The sequence below is a fragment of the Hesperophylax consimilis genome, chromosome 23 (assembly GCF_061612785.1).
Source record: "Hesperophylax consimilis isolate HC1 chromosome 23, BYU_Hcon_1.0, whole genome shotgun sequence".
Classification (NCBI taxonomy): Eukaryota; Metazoa; Arthropoda; class Insecta; order Trichoptera; family Limnephilidae; genus Hesperophylax; species Hesperophylax consimilis.
Genome location: NC_142858.1, coordinates 24,764,921 through 24,789,377, shown reverse-complemented (window position 1 = coordinate 24,789,377; position 24,457 = coordinate 24,764,921).

Sequence of the window (24,457 nt, the reverse complement as noted above, 5' to 3'; positions counted from 1 at the left end):
AAAATGGTCACATCGTGCCAACATTGATCCAAAGTAATCTTATTCGGCATACAGAACTGTCAAAATATATATATATTCAAATAGAATTAATGTTAACAAATCGTTTTCTTTTAGTCCGCAAAATGCACATCCGCAATAAGCGGCACAACATCCGAATTTAGGAATATCCATTATGCATCCTTTGTGCACATAAATTATGGGCCAAATCGAAAATATCCATCCTATTGTGACAATATTCATTTGTATGCACTTTATTTATGAAAAGGAATATCAAAGGGCGAAAGAGGGATGTAGGGCCGTCCCTTTCCAACCCGCTGCATTGTAAGGCTAACCGTCATAACAATGAATCGTGTAACGTCCCACTCTGAGCGTGTTGTATGGGCTAAGCCATAATTCACAAACTGGATTAATATATTTATGTTATAAATTATATAGGAACCACCATTCATGCATTGGGAATTTTTTATCTTAAGTTGTGTCGTTATTATTGAAGCTATGGGTGAGCTAGGCAGAGTAATCCATAATACGCGATAACCTATACATGCAGGGTTGCTTGAAATAATACACGACAAGCCACGATACAGACTGATAATAAAGATTTTTAAAAAAAATATATTTTTTTTAAATACGGATTGATCTATAATGTTGATTTTTAAGCTATAGCTTAGTATTGTTTTTTGATGTGTGATTGTTATAGTGTTAGTAGCCTATTCCAAGTACTCAGATAGAGGTGTATATATTGTTTATATGCGTGAGGATGCGTCATATGGGTGAATGTATACATGTGTTGTTATATGTATATAGGTATGTCTGCTGCTATATACACATGTGTGCTTGCATGCACACATATTAAAAATTATATATGTATAATTATGTACATTTTTACAATCTAATGCTAATTTACTTCTTTCTCCTTTCTAATTTCTATCTTCTACTTTTTATTACAATTTTTCCAAAATTTTAGTTTCATCTATAGTTACTAATTTCATATGTTTACACTAGATTTCATATTTCATACAAAGTAATTACACTCAATTGGTCACCATGAAACAGGCAGCCGCCTAGTATGGTGATTCATTATATCCACTTTATGTAAATTTCAAAATAATGTAACATGTATTAAATAAATTTTTTTTTAAATAAATTGTATTATTAGCAAAGACCCGTGAAGAATCACAGGATATTTTATTATTAATTTTAGTTAGTTAGCAAATAAAACCTACTTAAAGGATATAATTAAATACTTATACTTTATTAGAAAGTTCTTTTCCTCTTGTTTAGATTTCTTGGGGATAAACATGGCAAGTAAAGTCAGGGCGATCTGTAATACAGGCTAAGCTACCACTTTACGTAGGGTTTCTTTGAAATACTGGTTGAACTGTAATACAGAGTAATGTAAAATACAGAATTTTGTAAAATGCAAGTTGATTTGTAATATCTACAGGGTAAACCATTACGTAGGGTTCTTTGAAATACAGAATTAGTTATCTCGTATTGCACAGAGGTATCTACATAATATAATACAGGGTGCACGCGTCGCACATTGCACATTACTTTGTTCTTTGCATTGCACTGCAATGTATCAGCAAAACAGCGCACCATCTTATGCAACCTGTCTAATGGGAAATCGTCTTACGAATATTAGCATACGATTAACATATTGAATAAATTTGTGCAATCGTTTTCTGAGGAATGTATATAATATAAAAAATGATATGTTCTTAAACAAATGAACAAATATCTACGCAGTAAAAAGGAAATACAAACAACTTGGTAACAAAATACTAAATTACTATGTTTGTTTAATTTTGTTCATCGTGCAACGCAAGAGCGCTTAAATTTCTTTTACATCTACCATTGAAGAAGAAAATAATAATAATAAATCTAAATGAAACATGAAACAATACAAGACACAGAAAATAAAAATATATCGGTCAAAATTAGAAATATTGAAAATTTGAAACAGAAAAATCAGAAGGTCTGATCTAGAAATTGAAACCATGACCTCAGCCTAAGCCTTACTAAGACTGTGTCTTTTTCTGTTTCAAATTTGAGAATCATTAATATTGTTTTCGTTGATTAATTATTATATTTAAAAAAAAATTTCTTCCAAAAAAAAGATATTATTGTTGAAACGATTCCATGATAACTGAACACAGTGACAATTCAACACATTTTTAAAAACTCATATAAAGTCATTAGAAACGAAGAAAATTTTATTTTTTTACCTAACCTAACCTAATTTTAACCCATTTAATAAAGTTTTTGTTTCATCACTTTCCGTGACTTTATATAACTTTTGAAAGATGTGATGAATTATCATTGTGATGATTTATCCGGTCACCGTCGAAAACATTTAAATGCTACGCAAGGATATTTGTAATTAATGACAAGAAGAGTGAAGTAAAAAAAATAGTAACAAGGTGAATAAATTATAAACAAGTAGAATAACCCCATTGCATGGAAAAAAGTTGTTCAACTTTTTTCCGTCGATTTTAATTGCACACAAAGTATTAATCGGTCTAATTATAGCTGGGTTTCTAGCACGTTTATAGGTAGTAGGTGCATTATGCAGTAAACGATTTTTTTACCTTCGTTTTCTTCTTATTTGTACGTCAATCATTTCAGTGCGTGCGTTGCATATTATGAATAATTTTCTTAAATTACGCCTTGTATGGGAGAGTACAAATCGAATCGCAAAATAAACTACAGTAAAAAATGTGTTGTCGTCTTTATTCGCAACGAGAAACACGGGAAGGCTGATGAGGACATTGACAGAAGGGAGAATGCGAGCAACATAATAAGTAGATAAAATATTGTTTGCATTTGTATTTCTTGTTCACAGCTATTAATAATAATAATGGGAAATTAAGGGTGTGGTTTGTCGAAGATCTGGTTATCTTCATTGTTTAGGATATGTAGATTGAATTTGATGAGATAGAGAATTGCGGTATATCTGGTAAAACCATGTATGACCGAGTGAGAAATGTGGAGATCCGCAAAGAGTGCAAGACAGATAATAATAATAATAATAATACTTGGATGACTTGTATAGCGCCGTTTTTGTGCAAAAACACCTCAAGGGCGCTGTACAAACTTATAATATATTTCTACAGTGATCTATGTTATTACTTAACTATTTATGGAGAAAATATACAGTACAATACTTACCTGGTAGGTCACTTGAGATTAACACTTAATTAACATTATCTAATTGTTTATTGGCGAAATATAGATACAGGATTTAGGACTTAATTGAAAAATTGAATATAACTGGACTTTCTCTTAGGATTGGTATATTTAATTTAAGGGTACGACAGCTTAAAAAGGTAAGTTTTTAGTGTAGACCTGAATTCTGTTGGATTTGTTATGGATCTTAGTTCCGGAGGGAGTTTATTCCAAGCCTTCGGCCCAGATACTCCAAAAGCGCGATCACGAAACTTAGTATTTGGCTTGCGCATAGGTTCTATCAGTCTGCCTACAGCTGCTGATGTTGCTGATCTAAGCATTGACTGCCTCAGACCAGTGTTTTCCGGGAAGCATAGTTCAGAGATATAGGGTGGGGCCATTTCATTGATGGATTTAAACACCATCCAGCACAGTTTGTACTGGATTCTTTCAGAGCACTTGAGCCAGTGAAGGTTACGAAGGTGTTCTGAAATGTGCGAATATTTTGAAACCCCGGTTATGAGCCGTGCTTCTGCATTAAACACTGATTGAAGTTTGTAAATTTGATATTTTGGAAGGCTGGCATAAATGCCGTTGCAGCAATCGAGTAAAAAGGATGAAGAGAAGTGGACCCAAAACGGATCCCTGGGGTACCCCTGAAGAAAGTGTTGCGAAGTTGGACAATTTATCGAGATGTAATACCGAGATGTAAGCGTAATGAGTAAGATTAAGAAAGGGGCGCTTAAATAATTTGGCATGTTGAGCAACTGGTAGCAAAAGTCAGGGTCGCCCGAGGAAGACATGATTCAAATACTTGAGACGAGCTATGTCAAGGAGTCAGAATAATAGAAGAGTATGTGTGCGATGATGTATAAATGTGAATGATGCAAGGAGTGTGTACCAAGATCGAATTGTTTAGTGGATTTAGTTTAAAGTTGTCTAATTATCGTGAGGTCTTAAATCGTGAAAATACCAACAGAGTCTCGGTTTTTTTTTATATTAACTCCACACAGGAGGCCCTGGAGAAAATAATTTCCCTCAGGCCCTATGTCATCTTTGGGGATGCTGTGTGGAGGGTCTTTTTTGTGGAGAGTAACGAGTGAACATGGGTCTTGAAGAGTCCCATGTTGTAGGAGGGAGGAAACACAGAGGCCGGCAGCTCGTTCCACAGCCGAGCTGTTGAACTTAAGAACGAATCGTAGAAGCGACCCGTTCTCATGTCAACCGTGTACAAATGTTGGGCGCGCGTTTGGCGTGTATCCCGACTACGCACCGGTGCCGAAGGGATCATTGACGCTAGTTCCTCAGAGCATCTTCCATTGTAATACCGATAGAACAAGGATATTTGGTGCTTGAATAATGCGAATAATACCAAGTGTATTTACGATATGTTCTAGTGTGATGGATCTTCGCAATATAACGCTTATGAAATTTCATCATTCGAAATGGAAACTATACTTGAAATGACTTTAACTATGTTTATTAACCTGATACAACCTTCTCAACATTCCCCTGTCTCGTCTTCTCCATTTCCACGTTCATTCTAATAACTGAACCAAATATAAAACAAATTAAGATGCCATAATCCCACTGGCTCCGGGTCCGATGGGACCTTCTTGAAACTCTTCTGGAGTTTACAAAATAAATATATACCTACGACAAAAAATAAGGTCATTTTACTGGAAACAATATTAAAATAGGTAACTACCTACTGCAAAATATTATGAGTAATGCTCAAATTAACATAAGTAACCCTCATTTAAACAACGCAACCACATCAAGTGCTAATTCTTCTGATAACTATAATGTATGACACTCAACATAAAGACCACGTTAAAATGTATTGCTAATAATGGAAAATTACGATTCCGTAAATTAAAAGGAGTTTAAAAATGTTTCAAACAATTAAAAATATTTACCAGAACAGAATTTTGCAGCTTACCAGAAAACCTTCCAATAATTCTAGTATGATGCTCGTGATAATATATTTATAGCGTCTGATCTCTGATTATTATAACAAATTCAACATTTACCCTAGAGAAAAGTTAAAGGTGTTACTAATTAAAATCTTACCTCCTTAGGTCTCGGCCATATTGTGACAAAAGATCGGAGTATATTCGAATACATTATTTTTTAATTTTATATTATAGAAACAAACAGTACATGATTTACAGAGCTGAAACAATATACAGGAATAAGATACTTCATGTTGGGTACCTAAGATAAGTTTCCTTGTAATGTCTGCTAAGTGGTATGTTTCTTCCTTTATTACCAGTTGACGTGTGTATTATATAGGTGTGTGTGTTGAATGTATGTGTGAATGTTTGTGTGGGTGTGTCTGTATGTATGCGCATTGAATAGTTTAAATTATTGACATGATGCCACCTTTGAATTTGGGCAGTGAATCCGAGTTTATGCAAATTTTATTCGGAGTATGGAGAGCTCGGTTAATTGGAGAATTATATGTTGCATTTGTTTTATAATGAAGCGTGTGGAAAAGATATAATAAAATAAATATTTAAAATGGAATATTTGTAAATGTATCCTAAAACTAAGAACTGTTTTCGAAATGTGATGAAATACGCTGTCAAATATTATTATTAGAAATAAACACACATTTTTTTTAAATATTAAAAACTTGAATTCAAACAAAAAACAATAAAAAATAAAAACAAAAAAATGGCTCAATTTACGTTTTTTTCTAACTAAAATTACTGATAACAAAAAATATATAAAAATACGCGCATTTCATAAAAAAAACGTATTACAAAAGTTTCTGTCACTTCCTTTTTGTGTCGTTCATATAAAAATAGTCATAATTATTTATTTTCAAATTGCATTCGGATTTTTGGTTTCGTACAAGTGTACTTTTTATTTCATCTGTAGTTAGCTTCTAGATTTCAATACATAGGGTAGTGTTTACTCTTTTTAATACCATTTAGAATGTATTTATCACGATGCCAATAACGGAGATCCAACGATTTTTGTGAGACCATGTGCGTTGTTCCCAAAAGCGTACCAATTACCCCCAAAGGGTTAACCACGCCATTAGGTACACGCGTTTTAAGAACATTTTAGTAATGTACACTTCTAAATAATCAAGTTCTTATCAGTGGTTTTTTAATTTATAGCTATATACAACTGTACATACATCGGGGTGGTTCCAAAATGGCGTCGAGGTGTGACTTACCCTACACGTGTTCTGGCCGCTAAACAACAGCGGCCATCATGGAACATGTCACGCTAGCCGTGGCTCATATTGCCGTGGCCCACTGAAGGGGTAAAATGATGGAAGTGCAGGGCAGTGGGCGTGGACGTCTGTCTGTAAGTAAGCTCAATTATTCCTTACTACTAAAAAATTGAACAGATTATAATAATTAATGTTATTATTAAAAACGCTGCATATTGAATGATTTAACAGTTGCTATTTTATGCTCTTCGACTATTACCATTACATTTATTAGACGATTTGTAGCAAAGACGATTTGCATTTTAAATGTTTATATTTGTAGCATTCACTTTCAGGATGGAGGATATTTTATAAAATTATCTAAAAAAGCTTAAAAAATTCTATTTATAGGAGCCGTAGTAAGTGTTAAAAAAGAAAAGGGTTTAGTAAATAATTAGATAATTTTAATTAAGTGTTGATCTCAAGTGACCTACCAGGTAAGTATTGTACTGTATATTATCTCCATAAATAGGTAGTAATAACAGGATAAATAAATAGGTAGTAATAACAATAACTGTAGAAATGTATTATAAATTTGTACAGCGCCTTTGAGGTGATTTTGCACAAAAACGGCGCTATACAAGTCAACAAATTATTATTATTATTATTTATAAATAAAAAAGTAAGAGGGAGACTTTGGGTAAGTGAGTACTAAATTGCTAGCTTGGCAATGTCATCGGGTGTGCATTTCTACTGTTTTGGATATGACTATATGAAAATATTATTTTGACGTCCTCCGTGATCGAGGGGTGAGGCTCTAGGCTAGCAAGCTGGAGGTCTTGGGTTCAAATCCCGGAGTGCGCAAGTAAATTTTATTCGATTAATTTGTGTTATTTTAAGGCACCATCCAGAGTAGAATATCGTCCCTCTCTGTATCGTCCCGGTTTAAGACCACCATTCAGAATTTAAACTTTACTTGAAATGGCTTAGGCCGTGTTTTATGACCAGATCTGAATAGCCAGGTACTTCTCTATCGTTCTCTTTCCCATCTCCTTCCTCTTGACATCACTTTCAGCCTCACAACATACCCCGATTGATGGTGCCATAGTTGCACTGGCTAAAGACGGTTGGGACTCTTATTCAGTTTACATAAAAAAAACTTTGAATTCTGTTCAATTCTGGAGGGTGGCTTCGGTACCGCCTTGGGGAACTATTTATTTTTTATTTAATATTTAGTTTTCTTTTTTGTAAAAGAAAGACAAACATTCCCGGGTTACGAATAACCTGATAATATTTGAAAATCTCCTACTACCACCACAGTAAGCTGAAAATGTTGCTTGTGTTGTGATGGAGGACTTAGTCAGCCGAGGAATTGAACACACTACGCCTGGGTGGGACTCAAACGCGATGTCAACTCGGCCACCGACCGGTCTAAAAATTGGATAAAAAATCTTTATTGGATAACCAACTCCTCTGCCATAGGAATCACAAGTGGTTCGCTGCATTTCGTGAGGTTCATTTCGAAGGGGTGCCCGGGTTCATCGGATGAGGTGTGTTTAAGATGGCGTGCCATATCGCTAGAGGCTGAACCCTTTCACCTCTCCAACTGGTCTCTTGACCATGTGCCTTGCGCCGCAGTGAGAGGGATATATTCATATGTCCGTCACTCCTGGACATACTGATCCCTCGATTCCAACCCAACCCTCACACATTTTAACTTCCTAGAATTTTATCTCCTTCCTTTCCTTAAAAAAGACCCTTCATACAGCATCCCAAAATACGATATAGGCCCTGTGAGAAATTACTGTCCCCAGGGTCTCCTTATGGGTTAATTTAAAAACAAATCTTTCTTTAACAGATTAAAAATTGTATTAACCGACCTAAGGCCTAGGGATCAAAAGATTCCATTTAAATACACTGACGAGATAAACTTGTAGATGAATGCATTTTGGGCGTGTCTTTGTAAATGTTCTACCCGGCTTCTGATGGAATTGATACATAATTTAAAAGATCAAAATGTTTTCTTGAATAGAATAAAATTTTCATTGGCCTATCTTGCCGGAACCGAAAGGTCGTATGTTATTTACAGACAACCGATTTTTTCTTAATTAATATATATCACACTTCTAGAGTTTGTTTATTCATAGCCCATAGTCATCTTGTGCATATTTTAAGCCTTAAATCGCCGGTTCACATGATATAACTTTCCTAACTCCACCGTGTACTCATTAGATTGTGGAATATGATATAAATATAAGGGATAAAGCACTACGATGACTTTAAAAATATTTTAAATTATATTATGTTTTAATTCTTGCAAAAATCTTCTTCATTGCTATTATTTTGTTTGGTAAGTACCTAAACAATACTATGAGTCAAAATATTGCTGTTTTTAAATAACTTATTATGACGTTTAGTGAAGACTATAGTTCACAAAAAGGCAATCTGTAGCACGACAAACTCCCGAGTTATTTTACACAATAACAAATAAAAATCTTTAGGGAAAAATCTTTAAAAAAATGAATGTTTTTCAAAGTTTTATAAAACAGTTATATTCAACGCAAGAAAACTGTGAACGTACTAGAATTTGTTGCAGCGTTGATCTCTAGCAGCATGCAATTTCCGTCGTGTTTAACATATCATTGTTGCCATCATAAGTGTAAAGTGTTCAGGTCAAAAAGAAGTAATGAAATCAAATTCAATGTCAGGTAGTTTCAGGTAAATATTAAATGTAATCTAGGTACAAACAGGAAATGTGTTTTTGAATTTTTTTTATATTTCCATGTCTCAAAACTGTATTTTTTTATTTACTTTGAATTTTGTCAGTTAATCTTATGGCACACGACATAACATGTATTTTTTGTTGTTGTTATCAAGTAATTTGAGAACTCTATCTCAATTTTAAGTTGTTTTTTTTATATATTAATAGAGGAAAGGAAGCGTATTTGGAATACTGTTGGTAATTCGGAATACCGTCTTATCTTCGGTTCAGGTGGCGGAATCTATCGGTAATAATTATAACTATTGAAAGTCGAAGCTGTGAGCCTTGATTTTGGCCGGTATAATAGTTCTCCTGTGTCTGCGGATGAATGCTGACGTGTTTTGTGAAGTTGCTCCTATCAAAACTTTTTCGGTGAGTTTTTAATCCAATATAATCACCCCATATTCCAAACTATTTTATAACATTACAAATGAAATCACTTCAGAAAGAGTTATATTTTTATAGTATGGCTTTCGTTTTTGCATTTTTTAATACGTTGACATGTGATATAAGGAAGATCTTTTAGGTTATATGTTGCTAATGCGGAATACGGAATGTGATGCAAAATCGGAATAGTATTCCAAATTATATTCATTTTTTTTAAGTACTTTTATTTAATTTTACAGAGATGTCGTCACCAAATTTGTACCAGAAAAGGAAGAAGTGGGATTCGAATGATATGTGTGAAGCCATTAGTGCTGTTCGCAATAAAAAAATGGGATATTTGATGGCAGCTAAAGACTTTAAAGTCCCACGTACTACTTTGTTTCGACTCGCATCTGAAAAAGATGCGGACCTTTTGACTTTAACCTCAAAGAAAATTGGCCGAAAACCAGTTTTTAGTGCAGAGTTCGAAAAACAATTGGTAGACTACGCCCTTGTAATGGAAAAAAAATTCTATGGTCTAACACAAATGGATATCCGACGATTGTCTTATCAAGTGGCTGTTAATCATCCAACTCCTTTTAAATCGGGAATTGCTGGCAGATACTGGTTGAAAGGCTTCCTAAATAGACACAAAAATGTGTTATCTATGAGAAAACCTACAGGAACCTCGTTTGCAAGAGCCATCGGTTTTACCAAAGAAAAATTGGACACATTTTACGACATACTAGAAAATGTGTATTCAGAAAAAAACTACCCCGCCGACCGTATATTCAACGTAGATGAATCAGGACTATCTATCGTTCAAAGTAAAATCCCGAAAATCATTGGACGCCGTGGTAAAAAACAAATCGGTGCACTAACTTCGGCTGAACGAGGGTCTCTTATAACTATTGTGGTTTGTATGAGCGCATCAGGCATATATGTGCCTCCAATGATAATTTTCCCCCGCAAAAATATGAATCTACAGCTCATGAAAAGAGCCCCGGCTGGATCTGTTGGAGTATGTCATCCATCTGGGTGGATACAAACTCACCTATTTACCCAATGGTTTTTACATTTCATGGAGAAAACTAAACCAAGCGAGAGCTCTCCGGTTTTGTTAATCTTGGATGGTCATTATAGCCATACAAAAAACTTGGAGATTGTAGATTTGGCTAGAGCGAATCACGTCTCCATAATATCACTCCCTCCTCACTGCACACACAAAATTCAGCCCCTCGACAGGTCATTCATGAGTCCTCTGAAGGCCTATTATAGTGAAGAAATTCGTATGTGGCTACGTAATAACGCACGAGCTTTGTCAGTATATGACATAACGGAGTTATTTGGAAATGCTTATCGCAAATGCCAAACCGGAGAGATTGCAGCAAATGGATTCAAAGTTAGTGGAATCTATCCCTTCAACCGGCATATTTTTAGCGATGCTGACTTTCTTGCTGCAGAAATTGAAGAGTCTGAAGTCCAGCATTGTGCAGAAGCGTCAACAACACCCATGATGGAAGTTGAAGCACGTCCATTAGCTTTAATGGAAAGTCCACCCGAAGAACAAAGTCCTTCCTTGGTCGCGATTGAACCCCAGCCGTCGACTTCGCGTGGAAGACCCAATCGCACTATCATTACCCCATTTGATGTTTCCCCGATTCCGCAAACTAGGAAAAAAACATCCAATAGAGGGCGTAAATCAGCGGTTTCAACCGTTATATCAAGTTCTCCATACAAGAAGCAACTAATAGATGAACAGGAAAAGAGGACTGCCAAGAACAAGCCCAAGGGTACAAAAAATTCCAAAAAGAAAAAAACGACAGATATTGCTACTGACTCGGATTCTTCTGCATCGGAAGTAATTGATGACAGTTCCTCTTCTGATATAGTCATCCCTCCTGGAACTAATAAACCAAACGATGAAGACGCAGTGTGCTTTTTCTGCAATGGTCCTTTCAGTCAGGATGTAAGGGGAGAACTTTGGGTCAAGTGCCTAATGTGCAACCTCTGGGTACACAATGAATGTGCCGGATGCGAAACAGAATAGTATGTATGTGATTATTGCAAATAATTAACAAGACACTATTATATTCTGAAATATTAAAAGTGAATATAATTAGGAATATACTATTCCGAATTACATGCACTTTTAAAAAAACGCATTTTTTCTCATTCTTTAATTTTTTATTTTTTAAAAGCACTGTAATATTTTTTTTTTAATTTCTGTTCTCGTTTCCTAATAAACTATTAGTTTCTTAACATTTAAATCGACTTTTATTCGTAAAAACATTTTTATCTTATTTTCTGCACCCTAAAATGTAAATGGTATTCCGAATATGCTTCCTTTCCTCTATTATTAAAATTCAATAATATTATTATTAAATTTATAAGAGTAGAAGATTCTTCAACAGCGACCAGCTGCTTGCCTTATACAAATTTCATGTACGTCAACAATTGAATTTGGTAGCCACCTCTGGGCTGAAGCCCCACAATACTTGATAAACGTACGAAAAAAAGAGGAAGTTCCATCTGATTGACAATCCATTGTTAACAGACCGATTGCCATCTCCAATGCACAGACGCAATTTGGGTATGCTTAGTCTGTTCTACAGGTATTTTAATGATGCCTGCCCTAAGTACAGTGCTCCGTTGCATGTACGTGAAACTGGACGTACGCGAGCGAAACACCCGTTCACATTTGGTGTTGACTACATGAGAACGGGCCGCTTCTTAGCCGCTTTTTTTGTGTAAGACAGCTCATATGTGGAACGAGCTACCGGCATCTGATTTTCCTTCTTTATATAGGCCGGGTCTATTCACGACCGGCATTAATAAATTCCTTCCTACAGCCTCTTACTTAACCCGCCTCACAACGCTGCTCAACTGGGTGGCAACAAAGATCTCCAGCTTTTACACTCTACCGACAGGAGCGCTCTTGTGAGGTGTCACGTAAAAAAATAAACAGATGTAACGCGTGATAATAATTACACAGCAGAACTTGTTTGTATATGAATTACATGTACCTGGCGTTGCTGGGGGTTATTCTTTCCTTAGGAGGCATACGACTATTGCAACGGCATTTATGCAAATCTTCCTAAATGCGAAACTGATAAACTACAATCAGTGTTCAACGCCGCAGCAAGGCTTATCACCGGGGTACCCAAGTTTTCGCACATTTCGGAGCACCTCCGAAATCTTCACTGGCTGAAGTGTCCTGAAAGGATCCAGTACAAGATATGCTGGATGGTGTTTAAAGCTATCAACGAAATGGCGCCACCGTATATTACTGAGCTATGCATTCCGGAAAATACTGGTCTAAGGCAGTCAAGTCTTAGATCAGCGACATCATCTGCAATTGGAAGGTTGAAAGAGCCTAAGCGAAATCCGAACACTAAGTTTGGTGATCGTGCATTCGGAGTATCCGGCCCTAAGGCTTGGAATAAACTTCCTATGGAATTGAGATGTATAACCAGCCCAACAGAATTTAGATCCAAACTAAAAACTCACTATTTCAGACACTCATTTCCATAAATCCGTCATTCTATCCAAATATTTCTAAATATTTCTTTTTTTTAAACTTTTTTTTTTATACTGTAATTGTTACATTATCTAGCGATTCCGTTCATTCAATTTTTCTATTAACTTGCCTACCAATGGACAATGGACAATATCAGCGAGAACATAAAAAGTCAATCGGTTTAATTGTTGGCAGATGAATCATCTAAATGCGTTTAAGATTGACGATTGATTTTATTCATTAATTTCATTCATTTAACATATATATCCAGCTAACAATAAAAACACCCTCATATAATGGAACTTCCTTCTTCTTCTGGCGTTAGTAAGATTAGATTGTTAATATTAATTTTAGTTGTAAGTTGCTAAATATGTAAATACTCGTATATATGTCGTTAAGATAGTAGTTATAGGCCTTAGTCGTAAGTCACTAGATATAAGTCAGTAGTTCTAGTATTAACTATTTAAAAAATATATTTGTACAGCGCCCTTGAGGTGATTTCTCACGAAAACGGCGCTATATAAATTAGCCAAATATTATTATTATTATTTTGTACCATCGTGAACCTTTCTGTGGGCCTTTTTAAGATAAACAATTGCGTAGTACATTATTTTGAAGTATCTCATAAGGTGTAACCAGCGTTAACAATGTAAGCGCCTGAAAAAATATATTTTACGACTTCATTACAAAACATCGACTTTTTTCTACATTCTTTAAGTGTAGTATGCATGTATACTATATAAACCTTCCGAAATAATTTCTCTAAGCCATAGTGAAAACCGTTTCAAAATCCGTTGCGTAGTTTAGAAAAATTCAACGCACAAACAGACAGATACGGATAGCGACTTTTTTAAATACTATTTAAAGATACAAAAAAACTAAAAATATTATTACGTTATGAACTAAAAATGTTCTTGTAATTAATTCGTTAACAAGGGTTAAAAAGTGTGCACCCTTTCTATTTCCGGTGGAATATGGAACACAACCTCTAATATTATTTCCCCGTCAATAATAAGTAAACAATCTCTTGGTTTATAGTGGTGTAGTACAATACATAAATTGTTATTTATCATCACCATTAGCCACGGCGTTAGTACTAGCCCTAATCACACACCTACTAATAGTTTTAATTAATTATTTGACTTTCCCGCGTATCTTTAAGCATGCTTTTTGGCTGCGTGTTAACACGCGGAACCGTTGGTTATGTCATTAAGTTAGTGTAACTAAATTTTCGTTAGGAAATCCTTAGGCGTTTATTAATTTTATCTCTACGAAACAATTTTTTTTTGTTTTTCTTTACTATTCGTATTCTTCCCTCTTATTAGGGACGGACGCAGGAGGAAAGGTGTATGTAAAATAATCTTTTTTTTACGGTATTCACACTCTGTTGCTTACACATTTTGGCGTGCGGTATAATATTCTTATCTTAACTTCGTCACGTATATTTCTTTATACATAAGTATATACATATTTGCTGGCATTACAAAATTGTATTACTTTTTTTTGTTTGGTCAGCACTGGAGTTTTTTTAATTTTATTTAAAGATTTTGTGAGACAATCTGGAGTTTCAACAATTATTATCAAAGTGGTGGAGTCAATGGAGTTGTGTTTGGTGTGTTAGTAGAAACAGAGGGTGCTGTGGATACAAGATGTTTGTGGGGTTTCATATTATGAGGTGCTTGACCCATCTCTCCCTTGTTTCCATTATCTATGGCCAAAAGTAATTAATTAACTACATTTTTAACCTTTACATCGCTTACATTATATTTATTTGGCTGTACGCCCAGCTGTGCTTTTACTTAAACAGGATTTCGTTTGAGCGGTTTGCTTTGTTAGTTACACATTATTTTTTCTAGAGCAATTCCAATGAGTTACAAAACCCACTGTGGGACGACAAAAACTTACAATACATAGGTGGGAGTTAATAAGTACAATTTTGCATTGGTATTATGTTACCAAAATTATAATTTTCACATACGAAACAGTACAAAAATAGAAAAGTAGTGAAAATTATAAGTTTCCCATACAAAACAGTAGAAAAATAGAAAAAAAACCGGTGTGGCACAAACAAAAAAAAAACACAAAATAAGGAAACATATAGAAACAAACAGGGATATTCACATAAACACAAAGCCAAGGTAACAATTTACAAAAGGTACCCATTAGTACATTGGTAAAAATAGATTATGCTTGTTTTCACCACCTAGGATTCTTGCTGAAGAGTCTCAGTCTTATATCTTCGTGTCACCTTTTCCTGTACTTCATTTTACTTAACTTAACTTCACTTTATTTTCGTAATATTTATATTTTTTGTTATTCCTGCATCAACTGCCAAGCGTCCCTAAGATGATGTCTCATAAAAGCGGCGCTATACAAATTGTCCAAGAAATAAATAAATACAAATGCAGGGGATAGAAAAGGAGAGAAAAAGAAAACACAACACGACAAGAGTAAAGTATTTTTGTTATATGTAAGTACTTGGAAAATATTCTTTTAAAGCAATTAATTTGAATTTCTCAACTTCTATGTTATATCCTTTGCTGTTTTACATGCTAATAATAGTTATTTATTGCTAACGCAATTCTAATTTCATGTCACAGTTTATCTCGTATACTATAAGATATTTATGTAAAAGTCGAAAAGGGTTTGTAGAAATTTATTATTTAACTAATTCACCAACCTTTGTATAAATTTCACGCTAACAATACAGAACGAGTTCACCACAAATTTCTTAGGTAGATAAATTTTAGTTGTATGATATTTCATCAAAATGAACATGCAAAACGCCTTTAAAAAGTAGTATAGAGTCATTAAAAGTGATGAAACAAAAACTAGGTTTAATAGTTAGCTATGTAACCTAGTTTTGGTTTCATCACTTTTCATGACTTTATATCGCTTTTTGGAGGTGTGTTGAATTCTCATTTTGATGACTTACCCTTACCATAAATTTGATTAATTACAAAAAGAGAAAATAACTTGAAGATCTATAGTAACACACTTTGTTACTTTTTTTCTAGGATACCTTCAGAGAATTGACATGAGAAAAATGTAAGATATCTTGTACTACTGTACCTTCCGTCACAAAATTTTATTTTTCTAACACACTTTATTATTAAAATAAATACAAGTATTATCATAATGGCATATCCAATAACGAGTTTTACCAGTTATTTCCTCTGTTTATTAATTAAGTATCAAAAATTTTCTTTGTCAAGTATAATATAAGAGTATTTATGAGACGATATATGACCGAGTTGTTTGGCGGTCCGTCCTCTCTGCCTACCCTTTCGGTGAAAAGGCGTGATGGTTATTTACTTACTTAGTTACGTATTTTATTTTATTTATTTATTTATTTAACGCCCAGAGGGCTTTTACATGGTTGGTAGTATAATTTTATTTTGATAGATACTTTGAAACATAAAAAATAAGAATAAAATTACATTTGATAAAAGCTATGCAACAAGTCATACAAACACAAGAAACAAAAAAAACAGAAAATTACAGCTATTTGTAGGTTTACATGATGTGTTTAGGAGTATTGTTGAAATAAATGTTTTAAATGATCCACAAAACTTGCCAAGTTGGTATTGAATATGTCAACATCACCCAAGTAATGATTTCCCATGGTGTGAAGTCGTTGTATCGGAGAGTGGGCAATGTAGTTACGCTTATGTGTGCTGCTGTAGAATATTGTATTTTGTCGTGTTGTTGCTGTGGGTGTATGTTTATAAGTTGCAGGAGTTCACAACAGTTAAGAGAATTTAGAGTTAAGTATTTTGAATACTTAACAATAACATAGAATAGCTCTGCATATTATCTGTGTGTAGAGAATATAAATAAATAATATATTTGTTAATTTTAACCCAGTATCAAGTTCATTGGTCAAATGCAGTGTTCTTGTAGTTTTGTATTAGTGATCGACGAACCAGTAGGTACAATCTATTAGCCATAAGTCATATTACATATAATAGTTTGTCTTGTCTATAGTTTGTAATAAAATTTTACATTAAAGAAAAATATACATATATTATTTTTATCTTTTCTTGTATTAATATCGGCGTCTGAAAATTTTATACAGTTCCTATATAGCATATGATGTCATTCACACTAATTTTACACTTGACTGGCTTAGTTCCTACGGTTTTATACTCTTACAAAATGACTTACTCACTTAGTACTTCCAAGAAATTAATGATTTTCTGAAGAGATCTTAAAAATCATCTATTATTCAAGAGAGCATCACTTGCCCACTAACAGGTGGACACAACGCCGGGTAGATAACCGAGTCCATCCTATTCATTCACCTTGAATACATCAGTACAATTACCAGGGCGGATGCGATGCGACGCGCGATACAAAGGGCGCTATCGCAGCCTCCCGCTGAATAATCTCCCGTTTTATACGAGATAAATCTATTAAATCGTATTATTGTAGAGCTGTGAGATGACAAATGCCAATGGAACACACGGTAGCAAGTAGCAACAAGGATCCGCTGTATCTTTGGAAGGAATCAGGGCCAAAGCTGTGAGATGGGCCGATACATCAGCAACCACATATTTTTTTAAACTTACCTTCCGTAAAGACTTTTAGTTTAGTTAATGCGAATTTAGTAGTTTAAAAAAGGTTACATTATTTGATACGTATTTTTATCTTTTAACTCCTAGAATCTCTGATTATTTGCAATATATTTCTCTCAAGCGAACCGTTAAAATAATGTTTGCGCGGTTAATATTTTTGCATTACGATTCGATTCCAGATAAATTTGCTGTTTTTGAACATTTTTCAAAATAAAATACTAATTTTGAAAGCAAATGAAAGACTCTCACAGATTTTAGTATAAAAAATACTAAGAAATTGAACGAAAACACGTATAAGGTTTTTATAGAGGTTTTTACTTTGTTAAATGTAATTACCACTTTACACGAATCTAAAAACTTATGTTACTATGCAAAAGTTATTGTAACTTTACTTAAGTTATTGTGACAAATATGTATTAAAAACAACCACGGAACTTGACACACATTTTTCTAAAGCGAAATGTTGTTTCAGAGAATTATTAAAAAATATCGTGAGCTTGTAAGCTTTTGCATGCAAACTGGTGTTCTCTCTTTCTAACACTTTTAAAATCATATATCTCACCGTAATTTGATGGATTCGCATTACGCTTTGAGAAATATTTCCTCTAAATATCTCCCAAAATTTCTCTAGGAGTAAAATTTATTTCTAGGGGCGAATTTTGTAGAAAACCGAATTAAACTCGACTTAGCTTACAACTACAAGTATTATATTTTTTGAGTATGTTAAAATATAGCAACTCTATTCCAAAGATACCCACATACGAGTATCACACGGCCCTCAAGGTGATTTTTCACTCAAACGGCTCTCCACAAAGTATCCAATTATTTGTATTCAATGTTTGCACAAAATTTTTTTAAAGATATTTAATTTTATATTCGCTTAACTAAACCTGACATAAAATAATTATTTAGTGAAATTATTGGTTAATAAGTATCAAAAGTTATAATAAAACATGATTCAGATGAAATGGCTGGTACATCGTCGCATTGAAAGAATATTGTGAACCTAGTGGGAGAAAAATAAATATTTCTCACTCTTTTAGGTAGGTATCAACCTACGTCATTCCCTTTGTCGTGGGTTTTATTATTTGTAATAAGCGAGAATGCCCTTAACCTTAAAGGGCGAAAGCACCAATATAAGCTATGAGGCACCGAAATCTTTATTTAATTTTCAATAAATAATTTGATAGAAAAAATAATATGCAGGTTATAACGGGTATTCATTAATTTTTATTTACTAATTCTTTACATTTATAGGGTATATTAATTTATTTTTAACGCCTAAGGTTAATATGTTTGTTTTTGGGAACATGTCTTAATGCTTTCAAGTGAGAAATTGTGTCTCCGTAACTGTCATGGAGATAAATATTAACTAAACGGTGTTAGAAAAAAAAACACCATGCTTTATATTCAAATCTAGAAGATAACCACAGAATAATTAAAATGTTGATGTCTATCAAACCAATGGTTCCGACCGCAATTTGAAAATAAATTATAAACCTTCGTGTATTTTGTTATTAATCATTGTTACATGAAACGACAAAAAAGTAACGTTTGTAATTTTTCTCGCCAAAAATGTGTACTTTTTCATTAATTTAAGTTACAAAACAACGACTTGACTTTAAGTTACAAAACAACGAAAAATTACACTATTTTCACACTAAATTGCTACATAAAAAAATCATTGATGAACAATGTTACTGAGTTATGAATTTTTTCAAATAATTATAAAAAATAAAATAAAATGAAATGCGTAAAATGATGGATGAAACAGAAAAGTGACAAAACAGAATATGATAAGATAATCGGTTAATTAAGTTTACTTTTTCAATACTAGCAAATTCGCTGTTTGGCGATGAACTTTTTTTACACCAATATTAAATAAAAATTATCAACATTCAAAACTAATGGATTCTTCATCAGGATACAAAGTATACAAAAAGCTAGATTATAGTTTATATTAGGTTAGAAAAGTTTATGTTGGCTAAGGTTTAGTATTTTCCATCACTTTTCTTTAATGTTCTATCACGTAACATAAATTATTTGTGACAAGAGTAAAAATTTAATTTTAAAATTGATTTAAATTTAATTTTAATAAAATATTATAAATGTCATATTTTCTTTTTCCATGGCCGTTGTTAGGACAATCCCCACATGCTCACGGTAGCGGCCTCATCTTGATGTATCGGAGGCCTGATCTGTAATTGTCTGGACCTCCTTGGGAGAAGATCTTGTCTTCCGCACAGTATAAGGTATCTAACACGTTGAAATCACTACTCCTTATGATGAGATTTATAACATCTCTTCTTATGTTATAAAGAAAACGTTTAATAATAAAATATACTATTGTACTTGCGTTTTTAGTGGACATTACAGAGATGAATGTATTGAAGAAAATAAAATATTGAAAAAATTGCCTTCTATGCCACAAAACTATTCTCTACAAGGGCAAAGCATAATCAAAAAATATGTACATATCAATAAATATTTATTATTCATACATTTGTAAATTCCCTTTGTAACATCATTTTAAATAAACGAAAAAAATTTACTTTATTTTAACCATTGTTTTAATAAAATTGTTTTATTTTATTACACCAAAAATTTATAATGCACTCTATACCAATACAGAAATCAAATGTGAAAATATATCATCCTACAGGAAACATAAAAATGTAATAAAGTCTTGGATAAATACCATAGATATTAATATTTACCTGCTGTAACATCTGATCTTAATCTCTATTAACTTTTAACAAATCCTTATTAACTTTTATCTTTCATATTTAATCCCGTAAATACAGTAAATAATGATTTTACTATAAATATTTTCATTCTTTTCTTTTCAATTTTCTACAAAGATAAAATATGTATATTTAGAGTAATTTTAACTGAACTGCCTTAAAGAAACACAAGTATACCCACGAACTGGCGATGCCTATGTGGGATTTTTTTGCTATCATACATTTATGCATATTATTATTTTTATGTATATGCTGTTTATGAACTCGTGTGTGTGTACGTGTATTGTGTGTGTATGTTATGTATGGTGTGTAATACACTATATATGTATACATATGTGCATGTGTACATATACTTTTCTGTAATTCGCATTGTTTCTTTCTTTTTTTAATATGTATGTAAAAAACATAATTTGTATTTTAAAACCATGTATGTAACAAAAAAAAAAATAATAACATATTCTACATGTTTCAGAATCAATGCAATGGTTTCAAAGTATACCATTATGTAATACATATGATAATATACAAATAAACATATGCAAAGTGTATCAATAAGCGTGGAAGAATGTGATTAAATACGCTTTATTAAATAATTAGATTTAGTAAATAATTTAAAAAAATGATTGTATTTTTGTATAAATTATTACAAAATTTTAGATTTCAAATGTTTTGTTAATCCTTTAGCTAGAAGAAATGTCATATTCCCACTGATAATTTTTTGTCATAATTTAGAAAAAAAAATCTAATCTCCTTTATTATAAATCGACTGTTTACAAAATTTTATTTTCATTTATTACTATTTTTATTTTGTTTACCCTGACGAATAGTATAAAATGTTGTTATGATACTGTTAGATATATGTTAGATTTTTTTAATCTAAATAAAACTTAAAAAGTGAATAAAAAGTAAAAATTAAAAATAAATTAATCGGGTGGAAGTCTATAATAATATTTTAATTAAATTCGCTGCATATGTTTGTACACAATCATCTATGCAGTCGGGGGCTACTGTAGATATTGTGGAGGGATGACACTAAATTGCATCGAACAAATTGTTACATATTTTTGGTGTATGGTTATTTATGTAAGGAATCTTATAATTGTATATATTTTAAAAAACACAAACGATGAGGAATTTACATATTATACATGGGCAGACTGAAATGCATAGTCATGTATACGACGAGGTCTACAAAAAAAACCCTTTACTCATTCATTCACTAATGTGGGAACATATCTTTCAATCTTAATGACCTGCATCCCAGAGCCAGACAAATAAAAAAAAATCCGTCCTACAAAAAGCCTTGAAAAAATCAAGCATGTTTCTTTTACAAAATTTGGCCTTTATCATTTGTCAAAATCCCAGGTCCAAAATGAACTGTGTTGGAAAAGGGTACGAGCCACGATGAAAGGTGGCTGCTATTTATGGCGACGTGCTCTCTTTAACAATAGTCCTGAATGGATTGAGATGTTTTTCTTCAGATATGATCCACAAAAAATCATCCCCAAAGGATATCCTGATTAATGAGACTGGGCATTATGTCCAAATGATTACGAGAACCATCTGTATTTAGGAACATTTAATGTGTCAAAATACAATCGTTCTTCGGAAATTTTAAGTGTGGTCACAAATCGATCATTTTTAATAATCGTTTTAATATTTTCTTCCAGATTTGCGTCTTGATGAAGGATTTCACAAGTTATTTCTGTTATTTTCTGTTAGTTTTCTCATGGCAAATTGGGACATCACCTACTCATCAAGCTGACGAGAGTGTTGTCACTCACAAAAATTTAAGACGTAAATTGGCTCGAAATAATAATACAAATATACAAAATACAAATATACAAAAATACAAAAAATGTTGTATTAAAACTTGAACGGTGATATCTACCCGTATCATTTATCAATACTTCAAAATATCGCGAAACCAAAATTAATCCCTTTCTCTTAATAAAAGTGTTTTTGTTTTCATACCCAAAAGAAGCCGGAATACTTTTTTTTACACAATTATCAGTTATTTGGAGACACATAACAAAACTCTTAGTTAATCTCTTAAGTATAATATACTCTTAATAAATTCTTCTTATTATTATTAAGTGTAAATATTTATGTGTGCTGTGCTTAGGAAGTAACGTATCCAATACTTATTCGAATGTTTAATAATTTATTTTTCAACAAATCTTGCGTAAGTATTTAAAAAGAGTTTGAAAAGTTACTTACAAATAGGATGTTTCCTCCTAGGGTCCCGAAGGAAAAGATTTAGGTTCCTCTTAGCAAAATCAGTGTTGTATTGGTAGAGACTAGAATAATAACATTTATCAATGGCCAACGGGAAAAGGAGCCGGTGATTAAGTGTTTATTTCCGGGTTCCAGTTTACATGCATGGACTTCGTCGGCCATCTGTTTGATAGGACAACTCCATGCCAGGGTTACCACAAAAACAGATGATTTACAAAATATTTAAAAAAATTGTATACATATAAAAAATTTATTGTTTTATTGTTCTTCGATTAGTACAATATCTGGAGACATAGAAAATATCAGTTTTCTTTTGTCGATGAAATCAAATGTTTAGTCAAGAAGTACGTCTATGACAAATTACTTCAATAATTTAGAGGTTTCTTTTCTCATTGAAGAATAAAGCATTAATTTTTAATACCTACATTGAAAAAGATACATTGGGTCGGTGCCATAAAGTTTTTTTGTGGATATATTGCAGCCCTACCCCAAAGTTTCGTGTTTGTACAAAATTTGGTTTAATATTTGTGATAATATCGTCGCTGGAGTATTATGTTAGTTGTGAAAAGGTTGTACCGTTAATCTAGTTAAGTTAGGTAGGCATATAAAACCATTCTTCGTATGAAAAATCAACCACAACTCAATAGTCAATATTGCTACTTGCTACATATTATATTTGAGAACGTTAAAAACAAACGTACAAAAAGATATCAAAACAATTGACAATAATACAAAATCAGAAACCGTTCAGTAGCCTCGTTTTTTTAAATTTTCTTATTGGAATTATAAAAATTCTCATTAACAATGTAGATCAAGTGCAGTACCATTATTTCACTATACAGACAGTTAAATTAAACAGATTTCTTAAATGTTTGATCCGTATCATATTGTAATTTGAGAGGTGGGTTAGGTTACTGCCGTCTCGGGAACGATTTATCGAATAACCACAGCTCTGCCATAGGTCACGCAACGTTTGGCGATTTAGCAGGGGTGCCCGGGATCATCGGGTGAGGTGTGTTCAGGATGCGCATACCCACCAGCTGCGTGGCATGCCGGATCGGGAAAGGTTGGTTTGGGGAGAGACCCTTTGACATCTCTAACTGATCTCTCTCGGCCCATCGCCTCGCACCGCAGTCGGAGGGATAGATTATTCACTCACCCATCACTCCTGAACACACTAACCCATAGATTCCTACCAACTTCTCATACTTTTTTCCTTCCAAAAACTTCCTCTAAGCATCCCCAAAGATGACATGAACAAATATCCCTCAGGGCCTCCAGTGTGGGGTTAGTGTAAAAAATGTCGCTTTGAAAGAAAACAGCGGACACATACCTGAACGGATGACGAACCTCGTGCTGGCACAGTTGGTGGACGGGGTAGTCTCTCTCGCTGCGGCAGCTGGTACAGTTCCTTCGCTACCTAGGATTCTTACAGCAGAGTCTCCATCTTCTATCTTCGTCGAACGTCACAGCGGTGCTGCCAAGGTTTGTTATCTATGTGAGGATGTTGTGTCAGCGCTCTTTATTGGCAGCAGATACATGTCAGCGCTATATTGGCGGCAGACACATACCTGAATGGATGAAGAACCTCGTGTTGCCACAGTTGGTCTAAATAACAAATGTAGATCCTAGGAAATAAATTGTACAGCGCCCTTGAGGTGATTTTTCACAAAAACGGCGCTCTACAAATTATCCAATTATTATTATTATTATTAAAACTGCCAATTTAAAAAAGACCGTTCTGTGATTGTAGAATTATTGTAACCTTATATTATATACACGATGAAGTGCCAACCCTAAAACAACGATATTCTAAAAAACCTGATAGAGAAACGAGGCCCTTTTAATTGAGAACATATTCCTCGTAATTTGATAGTTACTCGTCCTGGTCGTACCACCAACGCAACGGGTCGT